The sequence below is a fragment of the Scylla paramamosain genome, chromosome 41 (genome assembly GCF_035594125.1).
Source record: "Scylla paramamosain isolate STU-SP2022 chromosome 41, ASM3559412v1, whole genome shotgun sequence".
Classification (NCBI taxonomy): domain Eukaryota; kingdom Metazoa; phylum Arthropoda; class Malacostraca; order Decapoda; family Portunidae; genus Scylla; species Scylla paramamosain.
In genome coordinates, this window is record NC_087191.1 from 183435 (window position 1) to 197500 (window position 14066).

Genomic DNA, 14066 nt, shown 5'->3' on the forward strand with positions numbered 1-14066 from the left:
GTCATTCCAGTCATCTCATGTTCCATTACTAGACCGATGTAAGCACATCATGGACAAGTGTATGGTGTGCCTAGACATAGTGCGTCCATGAGAGGTGAGATTACAGCTTTCTGTGCAGCTTTCCTAATTTATTAAGATATTAGTGAAATTAAACATCTAATTTTAAATTACTGAACGCTATACAAATTTTCTTCTAGCGTCCGGCGGTTTCATCACATAAGCTTTTTTGCTTAGCCTAGTCTACAGTATATTTAGTAGAACTATTCCTGGAGGCAAAGGATGCAGGACAATAAATTAAACGAAATATCAGGGAAAGCTTAAATAGTGATGTGACTTTATTATAAATTAATGCAGTAGTTTTGCAAAAGGCATTGCTGTGTGATGGAAGCAGAAAGGCTATTTTTAAGATGTCACAGAAAAGCAGTCATAACCACTATTAAATATTTTAGAATGCAGAAACATTATGTGGATGAGGTCTGAGATGTCCAACGCTTGGTGTGCATCGGCAAGGAGTGTCACAACAAATAATGATGTTGAGGGTTGCACTATACATTTAATTTGAAAGCACTAATTTTTTAATGGCCATAAATCAACTAAAAACACTTAGAGGGTAGTTTCTCATTTTATTGCCGTGAATGCGTTAATGTTATCGTCTTAATGTTGTGCATGTATTTTATTGTTTCAAAATTTTTATACTTTTTTTTTTTTCCAACTGCTACAATTTATTTTTTAATTAAACCTTGTTGTTATGCATACGTATTTGTAATTTTAGGTTTGTTCAATTCAATAATGAATTGCAAACGATATCTTAGATGAGAGAATTTTACTGTTTTCAAGCTTTTGTTTTTATTTTTTTTTAAGTACTACATATTATTATTATTTTTTTTTACCTTGTTGTTTTACGTCTTTGTTAATAATGAATGACAAACAGTTTCTTGGGTGCGTGAATTTTATTATTTTAATGCTTTTATTTTTACCTTCTTTTTCTATTTCTTGATATATTGATCTGGTCCGAGTTCATTATTGTGTTACGAATTGGTATCTTGTGGTGGCCTGATCCGAGTTGGCAATGGTCTGAGTAGACAATGGTCCTAACTGGAGCTGAACCAGCAAAAACACCATCATTGCCTTTCTATCTTCTCCATTCTGACTTTCCTCAGTTCCTTATTTCACACACTTCAGCGTCATATGCTCCACCGTCTCATCCTCTCCCATGCCACACATCTGGCACACGTTGCTGCGGGACTCAGACTATCAGTAATTCCTTGCATTCACATCCATACATGGTGCTCCCTTCAAGAGGAAAGATCAACGCCCAGGCTTCCCTCATACCACTTTTCATACATTTGGGGTCTCTATCTCGTTATACCACTCCAAAGTACTCTTTTTGTTCCATCTTATTCTTCCATTCACTCCATTTTACTAGTATCTATCTCACATTTCTACCTTATTACATCCTATTGTAAATCTTCCATTTCTAACAGTCATACTCTAATCACCGTCAACATGCATCACCTCAAGCCGCTGAAATGCCCAAGTAATTTTACAAGCCCTTCTTTACTACCATCTTAGCACACTTTTTTTTTCCCTCCTGCTACTCCTAACATTCCATAAAAACACTTTTCTCGCTAGTCTTGCATCATCCATTCGTTCCAACCTTGCTTTGTACCTCAAAGTTGCCTTTATGTGCCTTTCTTTAAAAATAATCCATCCCCTTAAGCTCTCTATCGGTGCATATCTTGGTGCATTCACTGACATTCCTGATACTCTTCTATTTTGTCCTACTTCTGTTTTATATAAGTCATTCTCATTCCACTGAATCACATCCATACCGTGCTACATAATGCTTGGAACAGCCACACTCTTGCAAGCATTTCGAAGCAAATTTATGTGGTGTGAGGCGAGGATATGGGTAACTGGGAGCATTTGTACAGTATCTGCGGGACAGGCAGGCGTGCAGTGTTGGCTGCGTTAACAACGGTTCACAGGAGTAAAAGTTCAGCGCATAATTTCCGTGTTTTGTACACTAGCATAAAAAAATAAATAAATAAATAAAAAAAAAAAACTTTGGCCACGCCGGGATTTTCACACACATATTTCCGGCATCAGCGAAAAAACACAGCACTGACCAAGATTAAGATGAAGGTGTTCCCGCTGGATGGCTTAGGGACTAAATTAACGCTAACATCAAGATTAGGATCATGATAAACTTTATAATTTTTTGCCAATACACAACTCGGTGGTCCATTAGAAAAACGAGGACGGAAAATGAATGATCTTTTTTTTCTTATTTAAAGTGGCCTTAAACACTCGGCGGTAGTCTGGATATTTTAAGCCTAGAATTGGGTATTTCTTCTCTGAAGCCTTAATAATTTGAAAATAATAATAACCACAATAAAACAGAGCGCAAGTATAAAGACGGAACGGAAATAAAATTAATTCCCTGACTGCCTGTTGAATATATGCCGTAATGTGCAAGATTCCTTGTTGATGGGCAGCGTACGAGCAGTCCTTATCTCTGGTTACAATGGCGCCTGTATCGGGGCACTACCAGCGTTAGCAGCAGTCCATTGAGTATACCATAGAATACAGCCCTAATATTCAGTTATAAGTCTTGATTAGCTACATTTCTGTTCATACTAAGCATATTGTCACTCGTGGGAGCCTACCAGTGGAAATTAATATCTTGGAGGTGTTTTCTTACGGGTCTGCGTGTTTGCCAACTGTGGCGAGAAACGACTCAATGATTGATTCCAAGATTCACTTTAATCGCTTGATGCAAATGATAATGTTCCTGTTTGTTATAAAAAAAAATATGAATAGATGAAAATAAAGGATAAATCAAATAAAAGCCTCGTGGCAGGGTTAGTGTTGTACGATTACAATGTATTTGGTTGCGTCGAAATTATTTTATATGTACTTAGTTTACTACTCAAAACTCTACCGCAGTATATGCACAGGCCCTGGAAATGGGTCTGAGTAACGAGTCACCACACCGTGTAGCACACAATTCTCCTTTATAAATTAATCGTATCTTAAGTCATAATGCAGCTGCACTTACACCAGCTCTTTGCTTCAGCATTTTTCGTGAATATACTCTTAACCAGCATAAAATATCGGTGTACTGTAAGCAGCATAGTTATTTTCAAACGTCGTTACAGTTGGGTATGCAGTGCAATAATTTTCCGTGTAATGGTTGGCCAGCGCAGGCAATAACTGTGTCCGGCCCTGCCCACCAGATGAAAATAATTCGAAAGTAGATACATTAAAAAGTAAACGTATCAATAAGAAAATTGTTAATAGAAACGGTGTGTTGTGAGTTTGTTGATGGAGGTGAATACAGTGTGTGGGTTGCTGTGTTGTTTATGTTATTCCTCATTTACCTACATTTGACGTGCATCTGTGTGAGTAGTTTTTAGATTTCATCGTCGTGTTTTCTTTCTTGTACTCGTTCCCTTTCCCCTTATAATTTTATTTATCTACTATTTTGTTCTTTCGTTTTTTTTTACTTCTCCAACAGCTACAGGGAATAGAGACAGGACAGCATAGTAGAAGGCTCCTCCCCTCTCACCACTCCCTCCAGCTTGCGCTGACATGGAAATAGTTGGGAAAATGTACCATGCAGTATGGAAAAAAGTTACATGAAATTTTCATAGGAAAAATTGAAATGAAGCTCTACTATTCACCCTGCGGTGAACACTATACGTCTATCTGAAAGTTAATGCAAATCATAATAAAATTGGTGTCTGTAATATAAGAGTTTATTAGTGAATTTAGTAATCATTCGGACAAGAAGAGAGCTTGTTGGGGATTCGCTTTTAAATATTTGTCTACTTTATTTTTGAGTGATTTAATAGAATTGCTGTTTACGATTTCTGCAGGAAGTTTATTCCATATATTTACTGTATGATTAAAGAAAAATGTTTGGCCTCGTGGGGATTTAAAACGTTTGGGTATAATCTTGAATCCATTATTTCTTGATAGGTTAGCTTGATTAATGGTAAAATATTTATTTGCATCAAGGTTACAATATCCTTTAAGAATTCTGAACACTTCAGTTAGGTCTCCTCTTATCCTGCGCTTTGTTAAACTAAATAGGTTTAGTTTTAGTTATTTGCATCAAGGTTACAATATCCTTTAAGAATTCTGAACACTTCAGTTAGGTCTCCTCTTATCCTGCGCTTTGTTAAACTAAATAGGTTTAGTTCTTCCAATCGTTCCTCATACGGCTTATTACGCAATCTTGAAATCATCTTTGTGACTCTCCGCTGTATCTTTTCTAGTTTTCAATGTCTTTTTTTGTAATATGGTGACCAGAACTGTACACAGTATTCTAGATAAGGACGCACCAGTGAGTTATATAAGCATTTATAACCTTTTTCTGATTTAAATTCAAAGGTTATTCCAGTGAACCCTATTAATTTATTTGCCGTCTTTACTTTTTCTGTGCAGTGTTGATCCGGCTTTAGGTCGTTTAACACAACGATACCAAGATCTTTTTCTTTATCAACGCTTGACAGTGGCATGTTATTCATTACTTATCTTGCCTGAACATTGTTGCTTCCGATATGTAGAATTTTACACTTTTTTATATTGAATCTCATCTGCCATTTTTCTGCCAAGCTTGTTAGTGTATTGAGGTCACACTGCAGTTCCTGCCATTGTGACACTGACGTTACTTTACTTGTAATTTTGGTGTCGTCTGCAAATTTACTTATTTTGCAATTTATCCCTTCATCAGTATCATTAATCTATATTATAAAAAGTACTGGTCCTAATACAGTCTTGAGGAACGCCGCTATTTACCTTATTCCAATCTGACTCTTTTTCCATTTATCACAACACGCTGTTTTCTGTCAGAGAGCCAGTCTCTTAGCCATTTCAGGGTGTTTCCGGCAACGCCATGAGCTTTTACTTTACTGATGAGTCTCTTATGGGGAACAGTGTCGAAAGAACATGGTAGTGATAGTGAGGAGAGACGAGGTTAGCTGAAACTGGTTCATGTCTAGAAAATGTGGGGACGTCATGCACTGGAGGCTCAGAGGCCTAGGAGATGGAGGTGAGTGCCGAAGCCAGGTTGTGCCCTGCCTGTGTCTCTAATAATTGCTCTTCCATTAAGTATTTTTCTTTCAAATGTTGCTGTTCATCCATTGCAGTGTTGAGTTATGAATGAAGCTCACATATAATCATTTACTTTATTGTTTACTTCAAACAATATGTTATATTAAGAGTGTACGGATCATATAAGCTTTCCGTGATTATTTGATAAAGATAAGGAAACAATGTTTAGTAGAGCGGTAATATCGCACTCGTGCGTTTCGTGCCTTGTCTTCGGGGAGGCACGGCGGCGGTCAGCACGTAATCGCGTTCTCGTGCGTGCATTTCCTATCTCGTCTTGACGGAGGCGTAGCGGCGGTTAGCACGTAATCCTGTACTCGTGTATGTGTTTCGTGTCTTCATAGAGGCGTAGCAGGTCTCAGCACGTAATCCCGTGCTCATGAGTGTGTTTCGTGTCTTCATAGAGGCGTAGAAGGTCTCAGCTCGTAATCCCGTTCTCGTGCGTTTTGTGTCTTCGCGGAGGTGTGGCGGTGCTCATCTATAGAATGATAAATGGTATGGAAAATGTGGACAAAGAATGTTTTATAACTTTAGACACACATGAGAGAGAGGTGGTCCACAAAATGTATTTAAGCCTTCCATCACCAGAATCTCATGCACTTTATATTTCTGCACGGAACCATGCCAAGTCTGTTCTCCAACTAGCCAAAAACTCCTTCATTAACAGAAAATGTCAAAACCTTTCAAGATCTAACTCCCCTCATGATTTCTGGCATCTAGCCAAAAATATCTCCAATAACTTTGCTTCTTCTTCTTTCCCTCCTCTACTACAACCAGATGGCACCACTGCTATCACATCTATTTCTAAAGCTGAACTCTTTGCTCAAACCTTTGCTAAAAACTCTACCTTGGACGATTCTGGGCTTGTTCCTCCCTCTCCTCCATCCTCTGACTACTTCATGCCACGTATTAAAATTCTTCGCAATGATGTTTTCCATGCCCTCGCTGGCCTAAACCCTCGGATGGCTTATGGACCTGATGGGGTCCCTCCTATTGTTCTCTGAAACTGTGCCTCCGTGCTTGCACCTTGTCTAGTCAAACTCTTTCAGCTCTTTCTGTCAACATCTACCTTTCCTTCTTGTTGGAAGTTTGCCTACATTCAACCTGTTCCTAAAAAGAGTGACCGCTCTAATCCCTCAAACTACTGTCCTATTGCTTTAATTTCCTGCTTATCTAAAGTCTTTGAATCTATCCTCAACAGGAAGATTCTTAAACATCTATCACTTCACAACCTTCTATCTGATCGCCAGTATGGGTTCCGTCAAGGCCGCTCTACTGGTGATCTGGCTTTCCTTACTGAGTCTTGGTCATCCTCTTTTAGAGACTTTGGTAAAACTTTTGCTGTTGCCTTGGACATATCAAAAGCCTTTGATAGAGTCTGGCACAAAGCTTTGATTTCCAAACTACCCTCCTACGGCTTCTATCCTTCTCTGTAACTTCATCTCAAGTTTCCTTTCTGACCGTTCTATTGCTGCTGTGGTAGACGCTCACTGTTCTCCTAAATCTATTAACAGTGGTGTTCCTCAGGGTTCTGTCCTGTCACCCACTCTCTTCTTATTATTCATTAATGATCTAAACCAAACTTCTTGTCCTATCCACTCCTATGCTGATGATACCACCCTGCACTTTTCCACGTCTTTTCATTGACGTCCAACCCTTCAGGAGGTAAACATATCACGCAGGGAAGCCACAGAACGCCTGACTTCTAATCTTTCTAAAATTTCTGATTGGGGCAGAGCAAACTTGGTATTGTTCAATGCCTCAAAAACTCAATTTCTCCATCTATCAACTCGACACAACCTTCCAGACAACTATCCCCTCTTCTTCAATGACACTCAACTGTCCCCCTCTTCTACACTGAACATCCTCGGTCTGTCCTTTACTTATAATCTGAACTGGAAACTTCACATCTCATCTCTAGCTAAAACAGCTTCTATGAAGTTAGGTGTTCTGAGACGTCTCCGCCAGTTTTTCTCACCCCCCCCCAGCTGCTAACTCTCTACAAGGGCCTTATCCGTCCATGTATGGAGTATGCTTCACATGTCTGGGGGGGGTTACACTCATACTGCTCTTCTAGACAGGGTGGAATCAAAAGCTTTTCGTCTCATCAACTCCTCTCCTCTAACTGACTGTCTTCAGCCCCTCTCTCACCGCCGCAATGTTGCATATCTAGCTGTCTTCTACCGCTATTTTCATGCCAACTGCTCTTCTGATCTTGCTAACTGCATGCCTCCCCTCCTTCCGTGGCCTTGCTGCACAAGACTTTCTTCTTTCTCTCACCCCTATTCTGTCCACCTCTCTAACGCAAGAGTTAACCAGTATTCTCAATCATTTATCCCTTTCTCTGGTAAACTCTGGAAGTCCCTGCCTGCTTCTATATTTCCACCTTCCTATGACTTGAATTCCTTCAAGAGGGAGGTTTCAAGACACTTATCCACCAATTTTTGACCACTGCTTTGACCTTTTTATGGGACTGGCATTTCAGTGGGCATTTTTTTTATTAGATTTTTGTTGCCCTTGGCCAGTATCCTTCCTATATAAAAAGAAAAAAATATATATATATATATATATATATATATATATATATATATATATATATATATATATATATATATATATATATATATATATATATATATAGATAGATAGATAGATAGATAGATAGATAGATAGATAGATAGATAGATAAATAGATATATGCATTCACTTATATATTCATCTATCCACTCATTCATCCAAATTTTCAAAGGTGTTTTCTTGATACTAATGATGATTAAATAAGAATTCCAGTAACAAAAAAAAAAAAAAAATTCACTCACACAAGAACTTGCCTACTCATCTCCACAGCCTTTGAAAATTAGTTGTAATGAGATCCCAGAACGTTTAAAAGTGCAAACCTAAATATTATACAACTCAAGGAGAAAGGCAAATCACTTCTAATCATTGCCTTTTGCTCAGTACCATGAAGGACAAAAGCACAGGACATTAGGTAAACAATAAAAAAATAAATAAAAAAAAAAAAAATAAACACCACGAAGAGAAGAGTGCATTTTTTTTTTTTTTTTTTTTATCAGCCTGTCTTGTATTCATCCTCGGAAATAAACCAGGATTAGTGACGCTGCTATTCACCGTCATGCCCTTATAATGTTGCAATACAGGGAAGGTGATAAATGGACGCCAATAACAACCTACAACAGGAACACGTGACACAACATTTACTGTAAGCTAACCATCATGTCATTCTCCACAGTCCTCTTCTATGCCACAATATATCATTATTCCCCTCATAACTCGTGGCATTAGGAGCAGCGCCTCTTCTTCCTGATAATCACGTCCTCCATAATTCAACACAACTTTATTTTTACCACCTAATTGTGCTAACTCCCTCCTTATAATCCCGTGGTCGCTCTTCTTAGCAGCACATCACGGCAAAGACATCCCGGAACTGGTGCCACACTCTCTCAATCGTCACAGCCTTACGTAAATCTCGTGCTGGCCTACTTCTCTCTCTCTTCAGCTCGTGCTGATTTTTTAATCGTTAGGTAAATAAATACTGGTATGAGGCTGCTTGGATTGCATTCCGTAGATACTACAACTCAGCACCTTCAGATTAGGATATGTTAAAGTAGGATGGTAGATTGGTAGGTAAATGGATATATAAACTGATTGAGTTTTATGATGAAGGGAGGAAGACCCAAAGACAAAAACAAATTTACGAAATAAAGTCTGCTACTCGTTTCTTCCTAAAAAGATAGTTAGTTATACAGTTAGTTAGATGGTAAGTTAGTTAATGAGTGAATGACTTAGAGAGATAGATAGACTGGTCGACTGAAAGGTTGGTGACTTGGTATCCTGATATGGAGAGAGAGAGAGAGAGAGAGAGAGAGAGAGAGAGAGAGAGAGAGAGAGAGAGAGAGAGAGAGAGACAGGAGGGGGAAGAAAGAAAAAAGAAAGAGAAAAGAAGAGAAAAAAGAACAAAATCAAAACCAACAACAGAGAACTCCCCCCCCACCCACACGCACAAGAATAAAGTTCCAGTACAGAGCCTTGAAACTGAACCCGACACTCTCTCCAAACTTATCGAGTATGACTCGACTAATGAACTCAGGGGGCTTTGTGGGGTGGCGGGCGAGAGTATCAAAGTGTGGATGGAGGGAATTAGTGGACGCCTGCCCTCTTATCACCGAGCCGCCCTCCCACTCTCGGCTTCCTATTAGTCCCCCCTCATTTGACACTGTGTCCTTTCATTGCTACTCTGTTGGATGCGAGGATAGATTAGGTTCCACTCTCTCTTGCTGCCTGTGTCTCTGTTAATGTCACTGCAGGAGGAGGAGGAAGTAAAGGTGCAAGATGATGAAGAGGTAGGATAGAAAAGTCATTAATAGCTTGTTTGGTAATGCTTGCTTCTGCCTTTGCTTCTACTGGTGTTGGTGCTAGTTTCTAGTATTAAAGAGGAGGAGTAGGGGGAGGTAAAATAAGGTGATTAAAATAGAAAGAAAGGAAAGGAAATTAACTAATGACTTGTGTGACTTACTTTGCTTCTCTTGTGTTGCTTTTGCTTTTAGTTATTCTAGTGTCGGTGTAAAGGAGGAGGATTAAGTTAGAAAGAAGGGAAAGGAAACTCACTAATGATGTATTTGAAATTGTCTGCTTTGGTTCTCTTCTGCTGGTTCTGCCTCTGCTGGTGACGGCAAAAGAGAGAAGAAAGAGAAGGCGAACGATGAAAAGACTGTAAAGACAGGAAAGAAAAAGTCACTAATAGCTTTCTTCATATTGCCTGTTTGGTTCCTCTTCTGCTGCTTCTGCTTCTGAAGGTGGTGGAAAGAGGGAGGAAGAGTAGGATGAAAAAGAGGAAAACTAGAAAGAAGATGCTGTGCTTCAAATCCGTACAGTTTTCAGTAGAAGCAAAGAAAAGAAAACATGAAATTCCTCTTTTTTTTTTTATTTTCTAGCAGAGTTATGTATACATTGAAAGTCCAGAACGTCGAGGAGAAAAATGTAATAATGACTTGCAAAGCTGCACGTTCCCACTAAAGCAGATGAAAGAAAAACATCAAATTTATTTTTAGTTTTAGTTTTACGTATAAGCTTTATAAGCAAAGCAAAGGATTGCTTTAATTCCCGGGCATTGATTACTCGATTACACAAGGATTGGAAGGATAAAAGAATGTGGTCTGGAAAAAAAAATAGGGTTTTAGGTATTTTGAAATTGAAATCCACGAGTGGATTTATTATTTTGAGAAGGTAATACGCTTAGAGAAAATACGCTATTAGTCTCCAGTCAGGGAAGGAAGAGACTATATTTTTTTCTTGTATCATTTCTTTTTATCTTCTCTTCTCTCCCTCCGAGCGTTGAGAGGAAAGCGATGTTGAAATAAATCTGAGGGACGAGTGTTTTTCGGCTAATGGTCACTTTGGGTTCACGGTGCCCCGATTTTTCGTCTCTTTCTCATACAGACGGGCATCGGCTTTGGCTACCCTGCATTTTTTCTTTTCTATACACACACACACACACACACACACACACACACACACACACACACACACACACACACACACTGTCGATCTGTGTGCTTGTCTGTCTCTGTTTGTCTATCGGATTTCCGCCTCTAAAACTGAAAGAAGGGAAATGATAATGATTATATTGTAGTTTATGAGCAGCGTAAAATTATGTACATAAATAAATGAATTAATAAATAACTAAGTAAATAAATAAATGGATAGATAAATGAATAAACAAATGAATAGATAAATCCCAGTACGATTCACATGTACCAACTACACACGTTACCACATCGGGAGCTCACAGAATGCGACCTTTACTTTTCCTCCCCTGCCCTGTGGGAACGACAGCAGGTCCGGCGGCGGTTTGCTGAGGCCAAGAAGCGACCAAAGCAGGCCGCATGAGACAAGAAGGCGGACGAGGCCCTTCCTCCACCCAAGGAGAAGGAAATCATCACCGTAATGAACGACGGGCCTCCAGTGCAGGAGAAGCCCGTGGTGACGGAGCCTAGCGCCGCAGGCCAGGAGGACGAGGTATGGCGGAGCCTGTACCTCCCAGCCGGGCTCCTGGAGCAGCTCATGGGGCAGGAGGAGTTCTTCCTCCACTACCTCCGCGGCCATTATGGCGTGTCCATCTTCGTGCAACGCCCAAGAAGAGGATCCACATCAAAGGGCCAATGTCCAATGTTGTGGCCTGCTATGCATGTGTGAAGGAGCTGCTCGTGCGGTGGCATCAGCGACAGGTCGGCGACCAGTGAGCCTGATGATCCTGTAGTGAGCCAGGCGACTGTTACTCAGTGCCCAGCAGACTCCAGTGCCAAGCCAGGCGACACTTACACACAGTACCTGCATTACATTCTTTAGAATCCACCGACGAGTGAGGTGATTACAAACAATACTAGAGACGGACGAGGCGACAAAATACAGCATAAGCGACGAGCGAAATGACAAAATATAACACAAGCGACGAGCGAAGCTACAAAATGTAACACAAGTGATGAGCGAGGCGACAAAACACAAGTGACGAGCGAAACGACAAAACACAACACAAGTGGCGAGCGAGGCGACAAAATAAAACACAAGAGACGAGCGAGGCGACAAAACACAACACAAGCGACAAACGATGAGACAAAACACAGTACAAGTGGAGAGAGAGGCGACAAAATAAAACACAAGCGACGAGCAAGGCGACAAAACGCAACAAAAGCCACGAGCGACGCGACAAAATACAACACAAATGAGGCGATTTCTCATCATGGATTACGTTTTCTTATTACTTTATCTCAAATAATTCTCAGTAATTAATTTGTTTTTGTATTCTTATTCGTTTTGAGATCCTGTGAAGCTTTATGGAAGGGGCAATAATACTTGTCTTATTTCTTTCTTTTCCTTCCTTTTTTCTTTTTTTTTTTGATAGTAGGGGACTGAAGTTTCTCTATAGTTTTCGAGTAATTCGGTACTTTCCTAACAGTCAGAACACTGTGAAAATTATCTGTATGGACACAGAAGAGTAGAGACAATAGAAAGCTAATTTTGTTTTTCTTTTACTGAAACATTTGAAACATTTTTTCATCAGCTCAATTTTTGAATGCATACTAACTTGGTAAATGCTTTGATTGTTTTTTTAGGCAAGCCATTTTTTTTAAGTTTGTGCTTCTCAGAGAAATATACACGAGACAAGTGCAATACTGTATAAAAGTTTATAAATAATTATGGTAATAATATCTATGACCGTGCCCATATTCTCATCCTCTCGTCAGGTGGTGGGAGGTAAAAAAATTGTTTGCAAGGACACAGAAAATAGAGAGACAAGTGATTAATTTTGTCTTTTGGAAGTTACAGAACAATATAGGAGACAAATACGAAGCTGCATAAAAATATTAAATGTGATATTGGCAACTAAAAATATATGAGCGAATCCAATGTGGAGGTGGGAAGTTACGGACGCACTCCAATTTCTTTCTTGTAGGTGAATGTGAGGGAATTGCTTCAGCAACTTAAGAGCGACCCGAGCACGACATTAATTGTCGGCGATCAAAGTTATGAAGTTACTCCGCTGCCTGGATGCCATGCGTGGCTAGTTCGTGGGAGGTCAGCTGTTCCCATCCACTCCCACTCCCTTGTATATAAATTCCGCCTCCTGACTGGCAGTCTGGCCGCCCCTGGGTCTCGTTGTGAATGGGTAGACACTCTGGATGAACTTATTGGTTCTAACGAAAGTAGGTCTCCATGGCGGGTTGAAAGTACTATTAGCGTAATGGGGCGCTGAACTGATATCGTGCCTCTATCGTGCAGCCAGGCAGTGATGGCTCGCTGATCCTGGTTACCTTTGCTACATTTTCCTCTTATTAGTTGGTCGTTTCGTGGTCTTATCCTCCCTGTTTTCCTCTCAGTGGCTCTCAAGTTGTCACTGGCTGTCAGAGGGTCCAGCCACTCATCTGTTTTGACTCGTGATGAAACAGTGATGAATGAGCCAAGGTGGTCCACGTGTGGCTGGTTGTCATGGTGGTGCAGCCCTTGCATACCAACCTTTCCATGAGTGGAGGGACCTGCTCGTTAATACAGATGTTTGATGTTACTTGTGTGTGTGTGTGTGTGTGTGTGTGTGTGTGTGTGTGTGTGTGTGTGTGTGTGTGTGTGCGTGTGTGTGTGTGTGCTGACAGCTTTAATAGCAACACGTTTGAATTTAGATATACATGACAGGCGCACTGAAAGGCTGCATGGATACACGCGGTGCCGTCACAAACATACAGTCCTGTTGCTTGAATCACAGGCGAAGACGTATCTCGGAATTCTTTTTCATTTACGAGTAACATATGAAGCAAAAGAGATACGACGAGTGTTTCCCTATTTCTTTCCCTTCCTTTATTTCTCATTTCCTCAACCAAGACTTAGTGGGACGTGAAGAGACGTAAAGAGAGCTGCTGCCGTTCCGAGGCGCAGCTCAGGGCCAGCTTTAAGCGTGCCTGTCTGCCCTCACTGAGTCATTCGCTGCATTGTGTCGCCATCCCCGTGAGGAGCGACACTTCGCAGGACAACACTGATCCAGCTTACCTGAGCAACACTAATATCTGAGCTGGATGATCTTAACTGGATTTACTCAACAAAGTGTACCTATTATGCCTCAGTGATTGTTTGGGACTCACTCGCGTGTGTTGGGTAATCAAAGTGCGATTCCGGTCTTCCTATCATCTATTCCCACTTTCATGAGTATTGTCCTGCATGTGCTGCGTGCCTCCTTTACTCCTGCAGCCTCACTCTACTACTAGATTTAGCACTCACTCTCACATCTATTCCTTCTACTTTACCCATTTTACTCATTTCACTCGATCCTTTCACTGGTAAACGCAGGGATAATCTGCCTTCTTTTCCTTCGCTTCCTTTATGTGAGCTAAGGAAGAGGCAGGAAAGAAAAAGAGAATGTCACACAGATAAGCATACTGAAC

The 14066-nt window shown here is 40.4% G+C and overlaps 1 long non-coding RNA gene across 1 annotated transcript in view; it reads left to right on the forward strand.

The window, feature by feature from the left end:
• The window catches only part of LOC135092796 (uncharacterized), a 32382-nt gene that overhangs the window by 697 nt on the left and 17619 nt on the right, over nucleotides 1-14066 (forward strand). The gene's annotated exons all lie outside the window — the stretch shown is intronic.